This window comes from Equus caballus, chromosome 27, assembly GCF_041296265.1.
Source record: "Equus caballus isolate H_3958 breed thoroughbred chromosome 27, TB-T2T, whole genome shotgun sequence".
Classification (NCBI taxonomy): Eukaryota; Metazoa; Chordata; class Mammalia; order Perissodactyla; family Equidae; genus Equus; species Equus caballus.
Window position 1 is genome coordinate 35,989,617 of NC_091710.1, and position 17,976 is coordinate 36,007,592.

The following is a 17,976-nucleotide window of genomic DNA, read 5'->3' on the forward strand; positions in this document are numbered from 1 at the left end:
AGTGTAGTTTAGCATTCTGGGTTTAGGGTTGTTTCCAACAGCACATTAACTCAACAGAGAAGTTTTGATATTCTAGATATTTGTGTCACATTCATGATCCACTTATGGAATTTTCTGTGTATAGTATGTACAGATTCCAGTAAGATCACTATTAATCACCTTTTCTTTTCAAAATGTCAGGATCCTTTATCAAACTCACAATTACTCTCCTTTCTTTACTCCCAAACTCTGTTTATTTGAAGGCAAATAAACCCAATGGTCAGGTATGAAAAAATGAGATAAATATTCTTGAAGGATTTGGAATTGGAAATGAATCCATTTGGATTCTTGTTTTTGCCTTTCCCTCACTTACTAACCAAACAAGGATACTAGAATTGAAGAAAACTACATCAAGGTGTCTTTTCTCTCTATTTTCCCTTGGAATGGTGAAAACAAAGCACCAGAAATCATAATGTCTCATTAGAGCTGACTGGAGCCTTGGCATGCTCTCATGTCTTGGTATGTGTGTGAGAAGGCATAGTGTCACGCCTCTCTGAGGGAAAGGAGAAAGGAGATCATTGCTCCTTTCCTACACCCAAATAACATACATGAAGTCGGCTTATCTCAGGCCATTTTCTGCCATAGGACAGAAGAAACGGGGTTAAAAATTTATGAGAAAACTAGGGGATAAAACGTCCAGAGATCTAGAGCCTGACCTCAATGCCTTGAATTACAATTCAAAGTGAACAGAAAGCAGTTCAGAATGCAGGATGTGTGTTTAATGTATTCTATTCAGTTCACTGCCAGAAATGAATTGTTGCATTGTGTACAAGTCAAAGCATCCAGGAGTGATTCGAGGCTGGGCTCAAGCAAGGGGCATCACAGTTGTCCACTTAGGGCATCTGAAAACAACATAGGCTATATCTGAAGGGACAGCTAGCTGAAGAACATCCCATGAAGCACCAGTGAAAGCCTAAACTTACTCCCTGAATATTGAGAATTATTTTAGGACTACGATTTTATGGAACCATAAAGCTTTAAGTCAAACAGTGAATGCCTTGTTTTCAAAGAAAATAAATGTTGCAGAAAATAAATGAAAACTTTCAGATGCTTTGGTCTTTGGTGGGGGCCCTAATTACTATTAAATTCTGAAATAACCAGATGTGGGGTTATTGAATTAGAAGCAGCTCTTTTTTTTTTTTTTTTTGAGGACAATTAGTCCTGAGCTAACATCTGCTGCCAATCCTCCTCTTTTTGCTGAGGAAGACTGGCCCTGAGCTAACATCCGTGCCCATCTTCCTCTATTTTATACGTGGGACGCCTGCCACAGCATGACTTGACAAGTAGTGCCACGTTCACACCCAGGATCCAACCCAGTGAATCCCAGGCTGCCAAAGTGGAACGTGTGAACTTAACTGCTGTGCCACCGGGCTGGCCCCACTGAAACAACTCATGTTAAATATAGACCATATACAGAATTATAGAACATTTATTAATATTCTATGTTACAAATTCTGGTAAATTGATAAGTATTATCATATAGTAAATAGAGAAGTTTAAGTATTATTTTTCTTATAGTAAATTGCAGAAAAGATATTTTACTCTCATATAAACAAAAGACCTCTAAATACACAATTATTAAATGGGAGGCCACCATGTGACCTGTGCTGTACTGTCAACATTGACTGTGGGAGAGTAAATTACATTGAGATATTTTGCTATTACATTCAAATCCTTAGCAGTAATTGAACAAATCTGAGTGATTTGCTCTTGGTGAAGTACTCACTCTTAGGTAAATTGCATTTTCCTGCTGAATATGTAGAAATGTGGAATAGTATTTTACTGACTAATTTTATATATTTGCCAATTATACATTTAGGCTAAGTGCTATATCATCTAATATTTTTAAATTTTACACAACTTTTTTTTAGGGACTGCTAGCTTGAAATCTAGTTGGAGAAAATGTTTTAGATGTAAGATACTCTGTCTAACCTGATGCTTCACCCTGTAAGATGGAGCTGCAGAAGCCCAACGAAACATACATGACGTGTCAATTTAATAAAAGTTTTAGTTTATTTGAGTTACTCATAAGTTGGCACATTATTTTTGTTTAGAGGATCACAGATTAAAATTCTGTTTTCACTATTCAGTACAAGGTGAAGCATAAAAGGTTTTAAAATATAATTGTGGAAAATATCAAAATGAGAATAGAAATGGTCAATTTATAAACTTTAATTGATGATTCATCATGAAATACTTTCACTAAAATGAGTTTAAAAGATTTTTAAATTAAATGTTACAAGTCTTGATGTCTGTAGCTCAAATTTATCGTCTATTCCACCCAGACAATATACAAGAAAAACAATTATTGAAAATGACCCTGATTAGAAAGTGTGAATCACAGTGTTTCTATGATTCGGTAAGTTATCCCTCTAGGTACTTAAAGATTACTAGCTAAATAGCAAGAAATTTCCCTTTGTAGATAAGAATGAAGTAAACTTTTTGAAAGAAGAGGTGTTGTGGCATTGGCTCAAAACACTGAGAATTTCAAAACTAAACTTCCCCAGCAAAGGAAATATTCAAAAGAGAAATGGAAGCATGCCGAATATTAAAACACTTCTCTTACAGTCAGGAAAATAATGTGTGTCTTCCTCTACACACCCCATTTATTGTGTGTGACACATTTTATAGAATCACTTTTTCAACATTTCTGCCAATAATTGGCATGACCAGGATAATTTGATAATCTTCCTGCTACTAAATCCTGTATTCACTGTATTAAGCAAATACTCTAATGGTTGTTAATTTTTTTAATTCTGACTCTGCATAGGAATCCCAGTGGAAATTTTTCTTATTAATACTCCACTTACATCCCCAGACATCCATCTCCAAAATATGGTAAAAATATTCCAAGAATCTTTTGGGAAAATATTCTTTGATCTTAGGTATCTGAAGTCGAAGAAATTTACTTACATTATTAATGATCGCAATGTAATTAAATCAAAACCATTTACACTTTTAATTTGAAGTTATATTGCTTCATAATTAACCCAAATGAGGGATAAGGTAATTAATTTTTCAGGAAACAATTTCACTGCATAAAGTTAAATATCAATTAATATGTGTATTAAATTTCTAGTAGTGTTTTGAAAAATTAATTTGCTCCCAAACTTTCAGAGCAGCAGAAATTTCATCAGTGTCATCTCAATGTCAAGTAATTTACAAGTAAAACACAGAGTACATTTAATTATAATAATTATCAAGAATATAATTATGCTTCTATTTAAATTTTCTTATTTGAGCCTACCATCCTAATTTTTATGGTATAAGTTGATCCACTAATTTTTCTAGGTATGAAATAATGTTTTTAAATGGATTCTTTTAGGAGGACATGAAAACATCACATTCTTTAGAAAAATACAGAATCCTTGGTATCTGAAGAATATAGCTAGTTTATCTAGTAATATTAATAAAAATCAACTATATGTGAATTTTAAGATAAATGAATATTCCATCATCTAAAAATGTCCTAAGAATAAAGAACAGACTTGCTAAGAAAGTCACCCGCATTCTCCATGATATAAAACATAATATACTTTCTAGAGTCAATAGTGATCACATGAAACTGACAACTTCTACAGCTCTTCCTTAGAGCTCTTGTGGAAACTTATATTTACACTAGCCATTTTGATAAGCTTGATTTTCCCTATATTATAAGGTTCATTATAAGCCTAAATATGGATCAAGAATAGTGTTCTTCTTTTTACTATGAGGTAGAATTGATTGCATTTCAAATCATCTTAGAGTTTTTATGTAGCTGATGAATCAATTTTTTTTTAACATTTTTAATACAGCATGACAAAAACAAAACAAAACAAAAAGCTGTTATTCTAATAGCTAGCCATAGAATTGTGCAGAAATACTTTCTGTATGTGTTAAAATACATCTTTATAGAAATATTTCACTGTGGAAATAATACACTCTGGGCTAAGGAAGAAAGATGTAACTATTATATTTTTCTTAAGAAATGTAGAAAAAATATTGTTGGAATATTAATAAATTTTTAATCTTCACTTCTGAATATGCAAAGTTGCCACATGCCCCTCTATGAATTGAATCAATAAAATGGGGGTGGTGGTTATGATGGTTAGAAAAATTAGTAATTTTTCAACTAAAGGTTTAAAAAAAGGAATTTTGTTATTTCCCAGACTCTTAAGAAACAAACGCTCTTTCGTGGGACTTTAAGAGCATGAATTTTTATTGAGAATTCATGGCACAGATTTCTTGCTTTGAACACTATATAGGAGAGGGAAACTCCCCTGGGTTTATTACCAGAGAGTGGCCACAGCAATGGAAATCCCAATTAAGTTTAGGGGATTCTCAGTACAGAAGGGTCTGTAGCCTGGTTTTAGAGTGATAACTTGAGAGATACAAAACTAGTAGGGAATATATGTAAAAAATAGTGTTTGCATGGTACTTCAGTAATAATTGATGAAACTATGTAAGAGGATGGTCTCAAGGTGCCCATGTCAGTATCTTGTGCTCCTCGATAAGGTGTACAAAAGAAGATAAGAGCTGACTGTGTCCTGAGATGAGTATGAAGGCAGGTAAGCAGAGTGCACAGAGCAGCAGGGCTCTGGAGATGCTGCCCACTAAGGAAGCATAGATCATATGAAAATTTGAATTGACTGAGGAAAACTCCAAACTAATCATGTGTCAATGCAGAAATAACCTAGTTACCCTCAATTGTCAAGGTTACGTTTTCTGTCATCAGCAGAAGTGGGTGCTTCTTAGTTAAGCAGAAATAGACACAGAAAACAAAAGAAATAGAGTTCCACTTTTTCATACACTGTGTTTGTTAAAAAGCATCGATGTGGTGGCGTTGGAATGGGGGAGAAAGGGTTGGCATCCTGTGGTGTAGTGGTTAAGTTTGCATGCTCTGATTCGCAGCCTGGGGGTCCCAGGTTCGAATCCCAGCATGCTCCTAGCACCGCTCATCAAGCTATGCTGTGGCTGCGCAGCACATAAAATAGAGGAAGATTGGCTCAGCAACAATCCTCCTCACCAAAAACAAACAAACAAAAAACATCCATGCCAATTGCAGAAAGTAGTACAAATAAAGAGAAGAGAGTCAGAGGCTGAGCAGCACAGAGAGAGTGAAGCACCACAGTGTGTAGCACTTTCCTTCTATGTACAGAAATGGCTGGTGAAAAGTTCCTGGAGGTAGGAATGCCTAAGGCACTTTTAATAAAATGGTTGTCTATGTATTCATTTTAAGTTATTTCATTTGTTGTTATCTCATGACCTCCCAGTTCCAGAACCTTCAGTCAAATGTTGCTGTGCACACAGTCATATCTATTGGTACTTTGTAAAGGGATCAAAACAGTGGCAATTAGCATACCGCATTGCAAAGATGGAGCACCATGCTTAGTGTGGAAAATTGGAGTATAAACTGAAAATTTAGTGGGAATCTGAGCAAGAGGTAACCTAAAGGAAACAGCTGGAGCTCCCACCCCACACCAAGAGTCTCTTGAGATGCAGGGAGGGATACAGGTGTGAGTCAAATTTATTTGAATCTCAAAGACCTTGTATCTCCCAACCCAACCCAGCATATGATTGAGGGGCATCCAGGCAGCCAAAAGTGATTACATTCATACACAATTCTTTGCTATAACATTGTTTACAGAAGATCACTTTTCAAATTGGAAAATACAGAAGACTATTAAAAATACAAAAGAACATTAAACTATTTGAAAGAATTTAAACCACTCAATGATATCACTTCAACACATTGTCAACATTTTGGCAAGCGAGAGCTTATTATTTATTATTTCTTTTATTAGGTTATATCCTGTATGTATATGTTTTTCAGACATTAAAAATGATAGTTGCTTCCGTATTCTGCCAGAAGTCTCATTTCATTTAGAAACTAAACAGGCTGCACAGCAATAGATACTTTGCTAGTCCAAGTATGATACAAGGACCAGGGAGCTTGTTGAAATGCAGAATATCGGGATCACCCCTGAGCTATTCCGGCAGAGTCTGCATTGTAACAAAATCTTCAGGTGATTTATATGTGCATTAAAGTTTGAGAGGCCCTGGGTTAGGAGTTTGCTCATGTCTAAATACTATGGCTTCAAGCGACTCATAAATATCCGCCTTCAGCCCAGCTCTAAACCTTTGTGTCAATTGGCCACTTGATGCCTCCCTTGGATGTCACTAAAGCACTTAGGCCCACAGCTAACTCATGAGTTTCTGCTACTCAGATCTGGCTGTCTTCTAGAGCTCCTTACTTTAGTGCAAGAAAACTTGTGTTACCCTTGAAACCTACCTCTTACCCATCCAACACATCCAATCTATTCCTAAATCTTGTAAAATAGCCCATGAATCCATCTGCTTCTTTCTATCCCCTGTCTTACTCAACCCCTTCACTGATACACTCACAACAAGGAGTGATCTGCAAAATTCACAGCTGATCATGTCACATGTCCTTCTTAAATATTGGTCTTTCCATTCTGCTTAGGTTAAACACCAATGTTATGAGATTCTTCATGGTCTGATTCGTACTTGCCATTCTAGCCTAATCTCTGCATGATTCACAACAACCTTATTCCCATCATTCTTACGTGCCAGGTCTCTTCTAACACAGGTCCTTTGTATGTGTTTTCTTACCTTTGCAGAAATTCTCTGCCTATTCTTTCATTTCTCTGCTCATCTATTCAACAAGCATTTATTAAGCATCTACTATGTGCCCACAAGCCACTTCTAGGAAGCCACAAGCCTATTCTAGGAATGGGGATTGAGCAGCAAAATAATAGATAAAAATCTCTGGTCAAAATAATAAATAAAAATCATGGAACTTATATGCTGGTAACATGGAGACAGATCATAAATAAACAAATATGTAATTTCTGATGATGATGATTATGAGGACTATAAAGAAAAATAAAGGAGAAAAAACGGATAAGAAATGCTTGGAGTGAAGAGAGTTATATCCTTATAGTTTCATAGAGAAGAGTCTGAAAAGGGCTCAGGGAGAAAGCATAATTTGGGCAAAGACCTGAGGTGGGTAAGGGGGGAGCATTCTAGGCAGAGCAGTGAATGAGAGTCCTGAGAGGTGGAGAGCTTGGACAGCAGGTTTGAGAGAAGCCAAGCAGGCCAGGGTACCTGGAGCAGAGTGGGAATATGGTAACAGGGTCAAGATAAGGTAGTGTCTCATAAGTCTTTGTTAGGATTTTGGCTTTTTCTCTACATAAATAGGAAGCTGTTGGAGAGTTAGAAAATTAGCCCTGAGCTAACTAGGAAGATCAGCCCTGAGCTAACATCTGCCACCAATCCTCCTCTTTTTGCTGAGGAAGATTGGTCCTGGACTAACATCTGTGCCCATCTTCCTCTACTTTATATGTGGGACGCCTGCCACAGCATGGCTTGATAAGCCGTACGTAGGTCCACACCTGGGATCTGAACCAGCAAACATGGGGCCACGGAAGCAGAGCACGTGAACTTAACCACTATGTCACTGGGCCAGCCCTTATTGGAGAGTTTTGCATAGAGCATGATATGGTCTTGCTTAGGTTTTACTAGCATCACTCTGGCTGCTGTGACAGGATATGGCAGTCATCCAGGTGAGAATACGTTGGGGGCTTAGAGGTGAGTAGTTGCTGTGGGGGTAGTGAGAAGTGATTAGATTCTGGGTATATTGTAAATGTAAAGCCAGCAAGAGTTATTGTTACCTCATTCAAGTTAATTTTTTTCTTTAAGTAAATCCCTGCTCAATTTTACTTCCTTGGGAAAGCACTCTCTGACCTCCCCATGTCAAATCCTTAATCATGGGCTCTTATAGAACTATCTGCTTCTTCACATGTTCCTTAATCAGAGTGGCGATTTTACATTGATTTGTGTGATTATTTGTTTTAAGATCCATGAGGGGAAGGACGTTGCATAGAGCATATTTGTGTGTGTGTGTGTGTGTGTGTGTGTGTTTGTGTGTGTGTGTGTGTACTCATTGCTACATCCACAGCACCTAGAATACTGCATGGCCCATTCATTTTAGGCACTCAATGAAAATTTCTTGAGTCAATGAATTTATGTGTTTATTCCTAATATAAAACTCAGATGAGGCCCTTCAGGTTTTGATACCTTTCCAGTTTCATTTCTCAAATATCATACACATTTTTCTTAAAACATCAGAAAAATAGTGTTTTATTCTCTGAAATGCTTCCCATCACTGTCTGCTGGGAAATGCCTAAACATTATCTATATCTATGCCCTTAGAAAACACTTTCTCTAGGAAGCTTCCCCTAATCTTACGTGTTCTTTTTCTAGTGGAGAAAATAACAAGAAAAAAAGGCCTTCTGTGAAGCTTAGACCATGAGATGTTTAATCTCTTAGGATACACTGTTTGAAGTGGGGTCCAAGGAAGAAATGGCCATGGAAGACAATAGAGAGAGAGTCATGGGAGGCCTTTGGGCCGTGGTGAGACATTAGGGCAGGGTGACCCTAAAGTCTATTAATCAGGGGATTGTAGGGGAGCAGAATTTGCCACCCCAGAATGGGTCTCTTAGGCTTGATTATTTTTAAGAACAAAAGACTCAGAAAGAAACTTTGACCTTCCCGCTAACTGCCTAAAAGAATTTAAGATAAAAGGCCAGGGCTGTTCCAGGAAGGAGCTAAGACCATAGATAACCGTAGTATAATATGAACGAGGTGTGCTAGACATGGAGGAACCCAGCAAAGCCCATTTGACCAAGTCTCCTCCATGTCCCATCGTCTTTGCAAGGCATGGTAAACATTTGTTTACTAAACATTTGCTTTTCCATCTCCATGTGAATTGCCTTCCTCCTCTTTGAAGTCCCAAACCACTACCTCCAACATTCTTTTTTATCTTTAGCTAGCTGAAGATGGTATTTAAGGTGGTGGCTTTGACTATTTTGGCAAATTACTCACTTTTCCTGGGTGTCTCCCCCATATACATGTTATTAAACTTGTTTGATTTTCTCCTGTTATTCTGTATCATGGCAATTTAATTCTTAGACCAGCCAGAAGAACCCAGAAGGGTAGGGAAAAATTTCTTCCTCCCCTACAGGATGATTTGGTCAGATTTATACTTTAGAAACATCATCTTGGCATCTTTGCAAAAGATGTATTATAAGTGTGAGAGACAAGACGCAGAGAGTAATCAACTAGGGGATGATTGCAACAGTGCAGAAGCCGGGTGATGACCATCTGATCAAAGATGGTGACAGGATGGAGAGAGAAGAGGAGAGAAAAGGAGGGAGAATGAAAAATAATCAAGTAATCAATCAAGTAGTCCTTGGACATGATTAATAGGGTATGAGGACAAAGATAAAGGAATTTTCTAAGATGGTTTTAGGTGATGGAAGAGATGTTGGTACCATTAACTGTGAGAAAGGACCAGGGGATGAAGACCACATCTAGAGAGCAAGTTTGTGAGATCAGTTTCTGGCTAGTTAATTTTGAGACACGTACAAGAGGGGAAATACGTCTATCTATGTTCACGTCATAGAGCACCGGAAACTGTGCCAGCCAATGTGGCTATGGCTCAATGGCAACTCAGTGAAGAGAGAAGATGGGTATTATTTGAGAATGCTGACCTCGGGCAGTCCCTTAGCCTGTCTTAAATTCAGCTTTTCATATGTAAAATGGCATAATAACTATATTCTGGGGGGGGGGGGGGAACTACATTATGTATCTCACAGCTTATTGTGAAGATTAAATAAAATGGGTATAAAATATTTTATAAATTATAACAGATTACACAGAATATCAGGTATCAATATTATTACTCAAATGTTGGATTCTAACATATCTAATATTCATAGAAATCTCAATAGAAAATATTTTAAGACTTTCAGAATTACGTGGTGTTACTATGCTTTTATTGTACCTATTTCTTAATGTTTTTTTTTAGGACAATTAGCCCTGAGCTAACATTAGCCACCTATCCTCCTCTTTTTGCCAAGGAAGATTGGCCTTGAGCTAACATCTGTGCCCATCTTCCTCCGTTTTATATGTGGAACGCCTGCCACAACATGGCTTGATAAGTGGTGCGCAGGTCTGCACCGGGATCCGAACCAGCGAAACCTGGGCTGCAGAAGCAGAGTGCATGAACTTAACTGCTAAGCCACCGGGTTGGCCCCATTTTTTAATTTTTTTAAGAAACCATCAGCATTTATTTATTTACTTTTATGTCAGTGGTCATTTCAAGAAGTACTAATTTATATAAAACTTCAAGTTTCTGACTAAGACAAAATTCACTTAAAAATTATTCAAAAGCGTGTCTCTTTAAACATACACTTAGATAATGAAGCGTGACTGGAATGAAGTGCTTGTAACAGTTTGATGATGGTTCACCCACTGGCGTTACAGAAAGTTAGATGAAGGAAAGCAGAAGTGACTCTAAAGTTATGCCTGAGAAGCACTGAATCCACATGGCTTTTTCTCAAACTTATAGCTATGGTTGGAAAAGCACAAGAGAGGAACTCCGGAGATCTTCTGGAGATTCCAGTCATCCATGGCCACAATGTGACACAACGCTAAGAAGTGCTCTGTGCCAAACGATAATTTGCAGAGGCGCCACTCCACATACATGGTAATTATTCAAAATTTAGCTCATTGGCACAACTAAGAGGGACTGATACTTCTGTTCTGGTTTCTAAACTTAGTCATTATACAATGTACCCACCGTTACACAAGGGGTCCATGGTTAAAATTCCATAATTTCTGCTCTAAGTCCAGTTTGCCTTCAGTGAAAATACTCGTAATGTTTCTATCAATCAGGAGGTGGTGAGGAGGGTGCTGTTTTGTGTTACATAAAAACCTGGGTGGAATATTGGGGAACTTCTCTTTTCTTGAAGGTACTGGTATCTTTCTTAGCTTTCTTTTTAGAATTGAATCTATCTCTCTTTAAATTTCTGATATTTGAGGTTAAGTGTTTATCTTATGATCACATGTTTCTTTGTTTTTCTCAGTACTATGCCTACATATTTAGCAGGTCAATAATATTCAATTCTAGGAGGTTCCTTTAAAATTATTAGGATTTTAATCAATGAAAAAATATTATTTTTCCTATCTGAAAACAAAATCCTATTGATGCAGTCAGGAAAATGCCATTGATACAGTCTCTGTGAATAAGTAGCATATTTCTAAGCAAATTAATTACTAATAAAGATTAAAGCAAAAATAGGTTAGCATGATGGTTCTTTTTATCACAGTAAATTTATTCAAAGATCATATAATCCAGCTGCAAGTTAATTAACTGAAAGTTAATTAGCTGCTATTAATATGTGATGATATTAATCAGGAGCAGCAGCTTCCCATTATTTTCTGCACCATGTAAATGTAAGACATCATTATACTTAAAATTTGTGCTATTAGAAATAATACTAGTCATGTCACAGCTTTCAGCATACGAAGTCAGGAGATGTAACTTCCCAATTGTATTTCTCTCTTTTGTCAGAAACATTAAGAAGATTCACTAAGGAGTAAAACACGTACTAAAGTCCTATGCCTTTTTCAAACATATAGCAGGAAAATTGTGTAGCTAATGCAAATCATCAATACTTGAAGGTTCATGAGCACTAACCTACAAGGCAAAAAGAAGCAAATTGTACATAAACATTTTTTCCCAGCTCCTCAGAAAAGACAGTGAAAAAACTTTTCCACATAGAACAGCCCTGTTTAACTCAGAGTAAGGCATCTTTCTCATGAAAAAGACAAATATTCCTTGGTAGAACGTAAACTGGGTTATACTTATAAGCTTTCCAGTGAGAAAATGATATGATCTGGTTTATACATATATTCTGTACCTAAGTGCCACGCTTTCTTTTTTTTTTTTTTTCTTTTTTGAGGAAGATTCACCCTGAGTAACATCTGTTGCCAATCTCCTGGTTGCTGTGAGCGCCACCACAGCATGGCCACTGACAGACGAGTAGTGTAGGTCTACGCCCAGGAAGCAAACCCAGGCCACCTACACAGAGCGTACTGAATTTAAGCACAAGACCACTGAGGCAGGCCCAAAAGTGGCATGCTTTTAACAGCAAAAATGATGAGAGATAGCATGGCATCATGAATTACCTATATTTAGTGCTTTGAAGTATAAATTCCAATTAAATCCATTAAAAAGTTAACCTTTTCATTAAGGATCAATCTCACCAATCAGAGTGGAAGACCCATCTTAACTTTTCTAGTAGCTTTAAAGCAGGTTTAGTTTGCCATTTTAAGTTTCAACAGCAACAGCCAGGAATTTTACTAAGTATAAATCTCTATCTGAAGGCAATTACTACTATCAGAGTCTTGTGTATTACAGATTTGCAATTTTTATATAATAGAAAAGTGGGATGTAGATGGAGCAGCATGTTGAATGTGCTTTTATGCTCAGATTTGACTCAGGTCTACATATAACTATTGATTTTTGAAAATTATGCTAAAAACTATTCTAAATGCCTCCATATTATCCTAGCTATTGATATTCATTTTTGAATCACAGAGGGTAATTATAGAACTCAAACAATTTATTGTGTTTGTACTCTACTTTAGGATTATAGCAGGAATTTAGCTACTTCTATAGTCTTGGCTACACATAGATTTAATGTCAAATGAATGGTCTTGCCCACACGTGGGGATGTTTGAGTCTGGGGGATGGTTGGCAAAAGCATTTAGGTAACAACAGCACTTTTAGGTTCTCTCTTACTGATTCTGATTTGTTCCTTCTTTGTTACAGAAAACAATGTGTGAATGCTATTCTGTAGCCACACATGTGAGAAGCAGCGCAAGTCAGTTACTTACCAAATGCATAGGGTTTCTGCTAAGAGTAAAACATTTTGCTCGAATGAAATAAGGTCAAGACATTTTTGGAGATACAGATATATAAGCTAGCTGTTGTAATGCATGCTAATACTTGCTGAGATAGACACTTATTTCTGCATATTGAAGAGGCCACAGTGAACAAAAAGAAACCAGAGAAGCTCCTCGGAGGAGGTAAAATGTGAGTTGAAGTTTCAAAGTGATAAGGAGTTAGCCAGGCAAAGAAAAAGAAGGAGGAGGAGGAAAAGGCACTCCCCAACAAGGAAATAACATTTGCAAAAGCAAGAGACAATGGCGCAGAGGATGTTCAAGTGCTTGCTAGGGTTAGAGAAAAAGGGAAGAGGTGAGAAAGAGCTTGGAGTATTAAGTAAAGGCCAGATTAGGCCTTTGCAGATTCCAAGTCCAGTGAGATTTGGCTTCCCAGTTCCTAGATGGCTGTCTTCCCGTGATGTCCTCACATGGGAAGGGGCAAGGGAGCTCTTTGGGGTCTCTTTTATAAAACCACTAATTCTGTTCAGGAGGGTTCCACTCTCATGGTCTAAGCACCTCCTAAAGGCCTCCCCTCCAAACACTCTCCCTGAGGCTTCAGCTTCAACATATGGATTCTGGAGGGACATAAACACTCAGTTGCTAGCAGCACCCTTCCTCAAGAGCTGCCTCGCTGTCTAACAACCCCTCTCAGCACAACATCACAGGCAGGCTCAAGTAATTTATTAAAAGAGGCAGCCAGGGCCAGGTCATCTATGTGGATTTATCCAGAAGACAAGAGAGAAACAGCAAACAGGTCAAAACAAATGGTCAATAAGATCAATCCCTGATTTTAGAAAGATTTTACGGATAGAAATGTGAACAAGGTATCAGAAGGTGTTGTGGGCGGCATGTCACCGCCCCCCTGCCCGATTTCATATGTTGAAGCCCAAAGCCCTGGGACTTCAGAATGCGACTGTACTTGGAGAGAGGGCTTTTGAAGAGGTAAATAAGGTTAAATGAGGTCGTAGGGCACAGCCCTAATCCCGTTTGACTGATGTCCTTGGAAGGGGAAATTTGGACACACAAAGTTGCACCAAGGGCACACAGGCACAGAGGGAGGACCATGGGAAGAGGCAGCAAGAGGATGCCAATGACAGAGCTCTCAGAGGAAAGCGATCCTGGTGGCACCTTGATCTTGGACTTCCAGCCTCCAGAACTATGAGAAAATCAATTTCTGTTGTTTAAGCCGCCAGTCTGTGTTATTCTGTTCTGGCAGCCCTAGCAAGCTAGTACAAAGGGGTAAAGCCATTCAGGAATGGAGCTGTTTGGAAGTAGTATCCAGTGTCCCAGGTGAGAAGAAGTGAAGAGCAAAACTGGGGCTCTGGCAAGAGGGACTGAAAGCATTGAGTGATGCTGCAGGAGCAGCTCAGTGACAGAAGAGCAATTTACTTCTCGGGATTCAACGTCACTGCCAAAGATTGGGGGGATGAAATGGTTCTCAAAATTTCAGGAGACAGTAAGTCAGGAATAACTCAGAACAATTTGACAAGACAGAGAGAGGGTTGCTCATGTAAGGATAAACTGCCTCATCCCGTTTCTAAGGTATGATTTCAGAGATTTGGGAACACCAAGCCTCATCCCCAAAACTCATCTTCCTCCTTAGACTGATGCATGACATGTTGCTTTTGGGAGGTCCTATTGTGCAGAAAAGTTATGCCAATTTACCAGAACATATATCACAAGGTCTCTAAATCAGTCATGTACATGTTAGTATGAACTAAAGAGTTGAGGGTAATAATAATCAATATGTATCAAGCACTTCTATAGAATACATACCATTGTTATCTTCATTTTGTTTCGGTAGAAATTAAGGCACAAAAAAATCTCAAACCTTGTTCCGAGTTGCACAGTTCATAGGTGGTCAGGCTGAGATTCCAAGCCAGACAGTTTGGTCCCTGAGTGTACATCGCACTTTTGGGGAATTTGATATAGAGTCGAGAGAGCTTGGGAACAACTGATTGCCGGAGGAGGACACACAGCAAAGAGAAAACACCAAAAAGAAGTTTTGCTCTTCTCAAAAACTGTTGCCCTGCAAATGGCAGTCAAATGTGCTTAGAAATGATTAGCAAAACACATAAGATATAGACAACAGAATAATGGAATAATCAAAACCATTACTGACAGCTTACAGTTAGCTAAAAAAAAAAAAAGCACTAGTATTTAGACAATAAAAAAAATTCAGTGTATTGATATTTGATTTTAAAAAAAGAAAGCTAAGTGGTAATTAATTTAATCATTTAAATTAATACTTTAAAAAGACATAGTTCTAAAGAATTTGTAGACTACAAATTGCATGGTTGCTAGCCTCTAAGGAGATAAGATATAACAAGAATTTAATAGCATAGTACCTTTTATCTTATTTATAAGGATTATGAGGCCTCAATTCTATATAAAAGAAGAGAGCTGTCAGACTCATTTCTGGGAATGTGTGTGGTAGTGTCATTATTCTAGATATAGGAACCCACCAGACTCATAGATGAAAATGACAAGTTGTTGCAGGTAGCATGAAAAACAATAAAAATTGAAGTGAGAGGAAAGACTGGCTGCAGCAGCAAAAGAAAACCCTTGCAAGTGTACCTGTATTTATCCCATTGGCCTTGTCAGCTTTTGGAGAAATTCTTTACTTTCCATTCTTCCATCTTAACTCAACCTAGATTTTTAAAGAACAACCACCACCCCAGCAAAAAGTTGTTCCCCAGATTAATGGTTAGCAAAGGGGAAGGGGTTTCAGGGAAGGTGAAAGGAGTAAAAGGTCACATATGTATGGTGACAGATAGAAACTAGACTATTGGTGGTAAACACAATGCGGTCTACACAGAAACTGAAATGTAATGATGTACGCCTGAAATTTACACAATATTGTAAGCCAATATGACCTCAATAAAATAATTTTTTAAAGTTGTTCTCTCCTGCATCTACGGATATTCTTTTTTATTTCAGAATGATTATCAGGCAAAACCAGATGTGCGCCACCCCTTGTATCTTTAGCATTGACAACATTTCTCAGAAATGATTGATGACTAAACAGGGCATTTTACATGTGCACTATAAGTTGTATTGATACAAAATTGATATGTTGTTGCTCTAATAAATTATTTGCTTGCAACACTGTGAAATAAGTTAGTAAAACCAAATAATAAAAAAGTAGAAAATGAAATGGCTTACCTTGAACAGACAGAGCAAACTGCACAAATCAAATATCAAATAGAAGTCTGAAAAAATAAATATGCTTTTCATAACTCTAGCTTTTGGAAGACTTGGCTATGGTTTTACTCATCTATCTATCTAATCTGTATATATCTATAATCTTTATAGATTCTTTACGTATATCTATATAGAATCTGTATATTGACAAATAAAAATGGCAAGTAATAGGATATATTGGAGAATATGAGGAAGTCATTTTGTATAAACCTAATTCGGCCTGACCTTGTCTTTCCAAAAGAGCCTGACCGTGACTGTTGAGAATGCATTGTGTATCTGCTTTAGATATTCCCTATGGCAAGAACAAAGGCCCTTGAGATAAATGTGCAACTTCCCTCCCCCTCCCAAAGTTGGCATCTCCTTAAGGATTAAGCATCTTTCCTTAGGCTAGAAACTGATTGCTGCACTCACCTGTGACCACCCAGCTCCAGACAATAGACTTGCCTCCTGCTACACCCATCAAGATAGCAGACCCATGACCTGCTGTGTCCATCAAGTGCTGTGCTGACAGGGCAATCTTGTGACTATTGTGGGAGGGACATTTCAATCCTATGTGAAATGTCCTGTTTGGGGGTATATAACCACTCTGTATACCTCACTTCTTTGGTGCCCTTTCTTCCTTTGGGAAGAAAGGCCCCGGGCCATGGTCCTCAGATTTCAGCTCAGAATAAACTCACCCAAATTTTCATTTATAGATTGGTTATGGATTATTTTTGTCGACAGTTCTTGGCATAGCCGGCAGGATTTCAGAGAAACCCACCAGAGGCCACCTGGAATCTACACTGAACTGCGTTCGGTACCAATAAGGGCCCATTGAGCCCCCCCAGATCATTGCATTCTTCAGGTGACCTTGATGAGTTCTCCTGAAACCCGGACCTCCTTATTTTAAGTTGACAGTCCAAGAGTTTATATGAGCTGGGTAAGGTCTTAAGACTAGTGGTTTTTAAGGGGTACTGGTACATACCCTAGGTAAGAGCAACCTAGGAGGAATTTGCTAGGCCAGAGGAGCCTAGAGGGAATTTCCTAGGCCAGAAGAGCCTAGAGGAACTTAGGAGTGAATGGGGAAGGCTGACATTTTTAATTTGGCTTTAAATTGGAAAGAATTGTGTTTATAAAGTCTGAACCAACTGCTTGATAGAGAAATGAGAGACTGAACGTGTTCAGCTCCGAAGAAAAGGGACACTTGCTCCTCCCAGCCTTTACCAAAAAGCCACCCTTAGGTGACTAAGGACCTCAGCGGGAGTGTCAGAGGATCAATCCTCGAGACCTGCAGTGGTCCCATAGGGAACTCCACTCTCATTCACGGTAATTAATTATAGGCTCGTCCAGGGATGCGCACATAAGGGCTGGTCACCCCCGTGCTCTGAGCCCCCATGGCAGTATTAGGCAGCCGGAGGGAAAAACCGAGGCACATAAGAGAGTGTTTATGACCTTTCTATAGGGAGTAACACTCACAAGCAGCACACTTTCTGACCCATGACACTGTCCTTAGAAGTTGTTCAGACTTTATAACAAAACAAAATTAAAAGAGATGCGGGAAATTGAGCTTCTAAAACAGCTTGATCAGTTCCCAAATGGGCAGCCTTTCCTCCAGACTCCAGTTAGCTTCATGCTGTGATTGCAATTGCTTAACAAAGGGGGATCCCAAGCCAGATTGCTAAGGCCAAAAGAAAGAAAGAAAGAGGAAAACATTGGGAAAACAAGTTTTTTCACCGCGGTCTGCTATGAGAACACCTAAGTAAGATCTTTGTCTGTCTGTCTGTGTGTGTCTATACATGTTACAAAAGTTTTTATATTTTACCTCCGGATGGTACAATTTCTAAAGAGCTCCATTCCATTCACTTAAAGTAAGCACTTACAAAAAGTTTTTCTAAAAGTTCTAACCCAAATGTCTTTCAAGTTAACATGATATAGGTTAATCTTGGGTTAAGGAAAGTT

General features: G+C 38.2%; 1 protein-coding gene across 1 annotated transcript in view; it reads right to left on the bottom strand.

The window, feature by feature from the left end:
• The window catches only part of SGCZ (sarcoglycan zeta), a 1,066,277-nt gene that overhangs the window by 842,482 nt on the left and 205,819 nt on the right, over window positions 1-17,976 (bottom strand). The gene's annotated exons all lie outside the window — the stretch shown is intronic.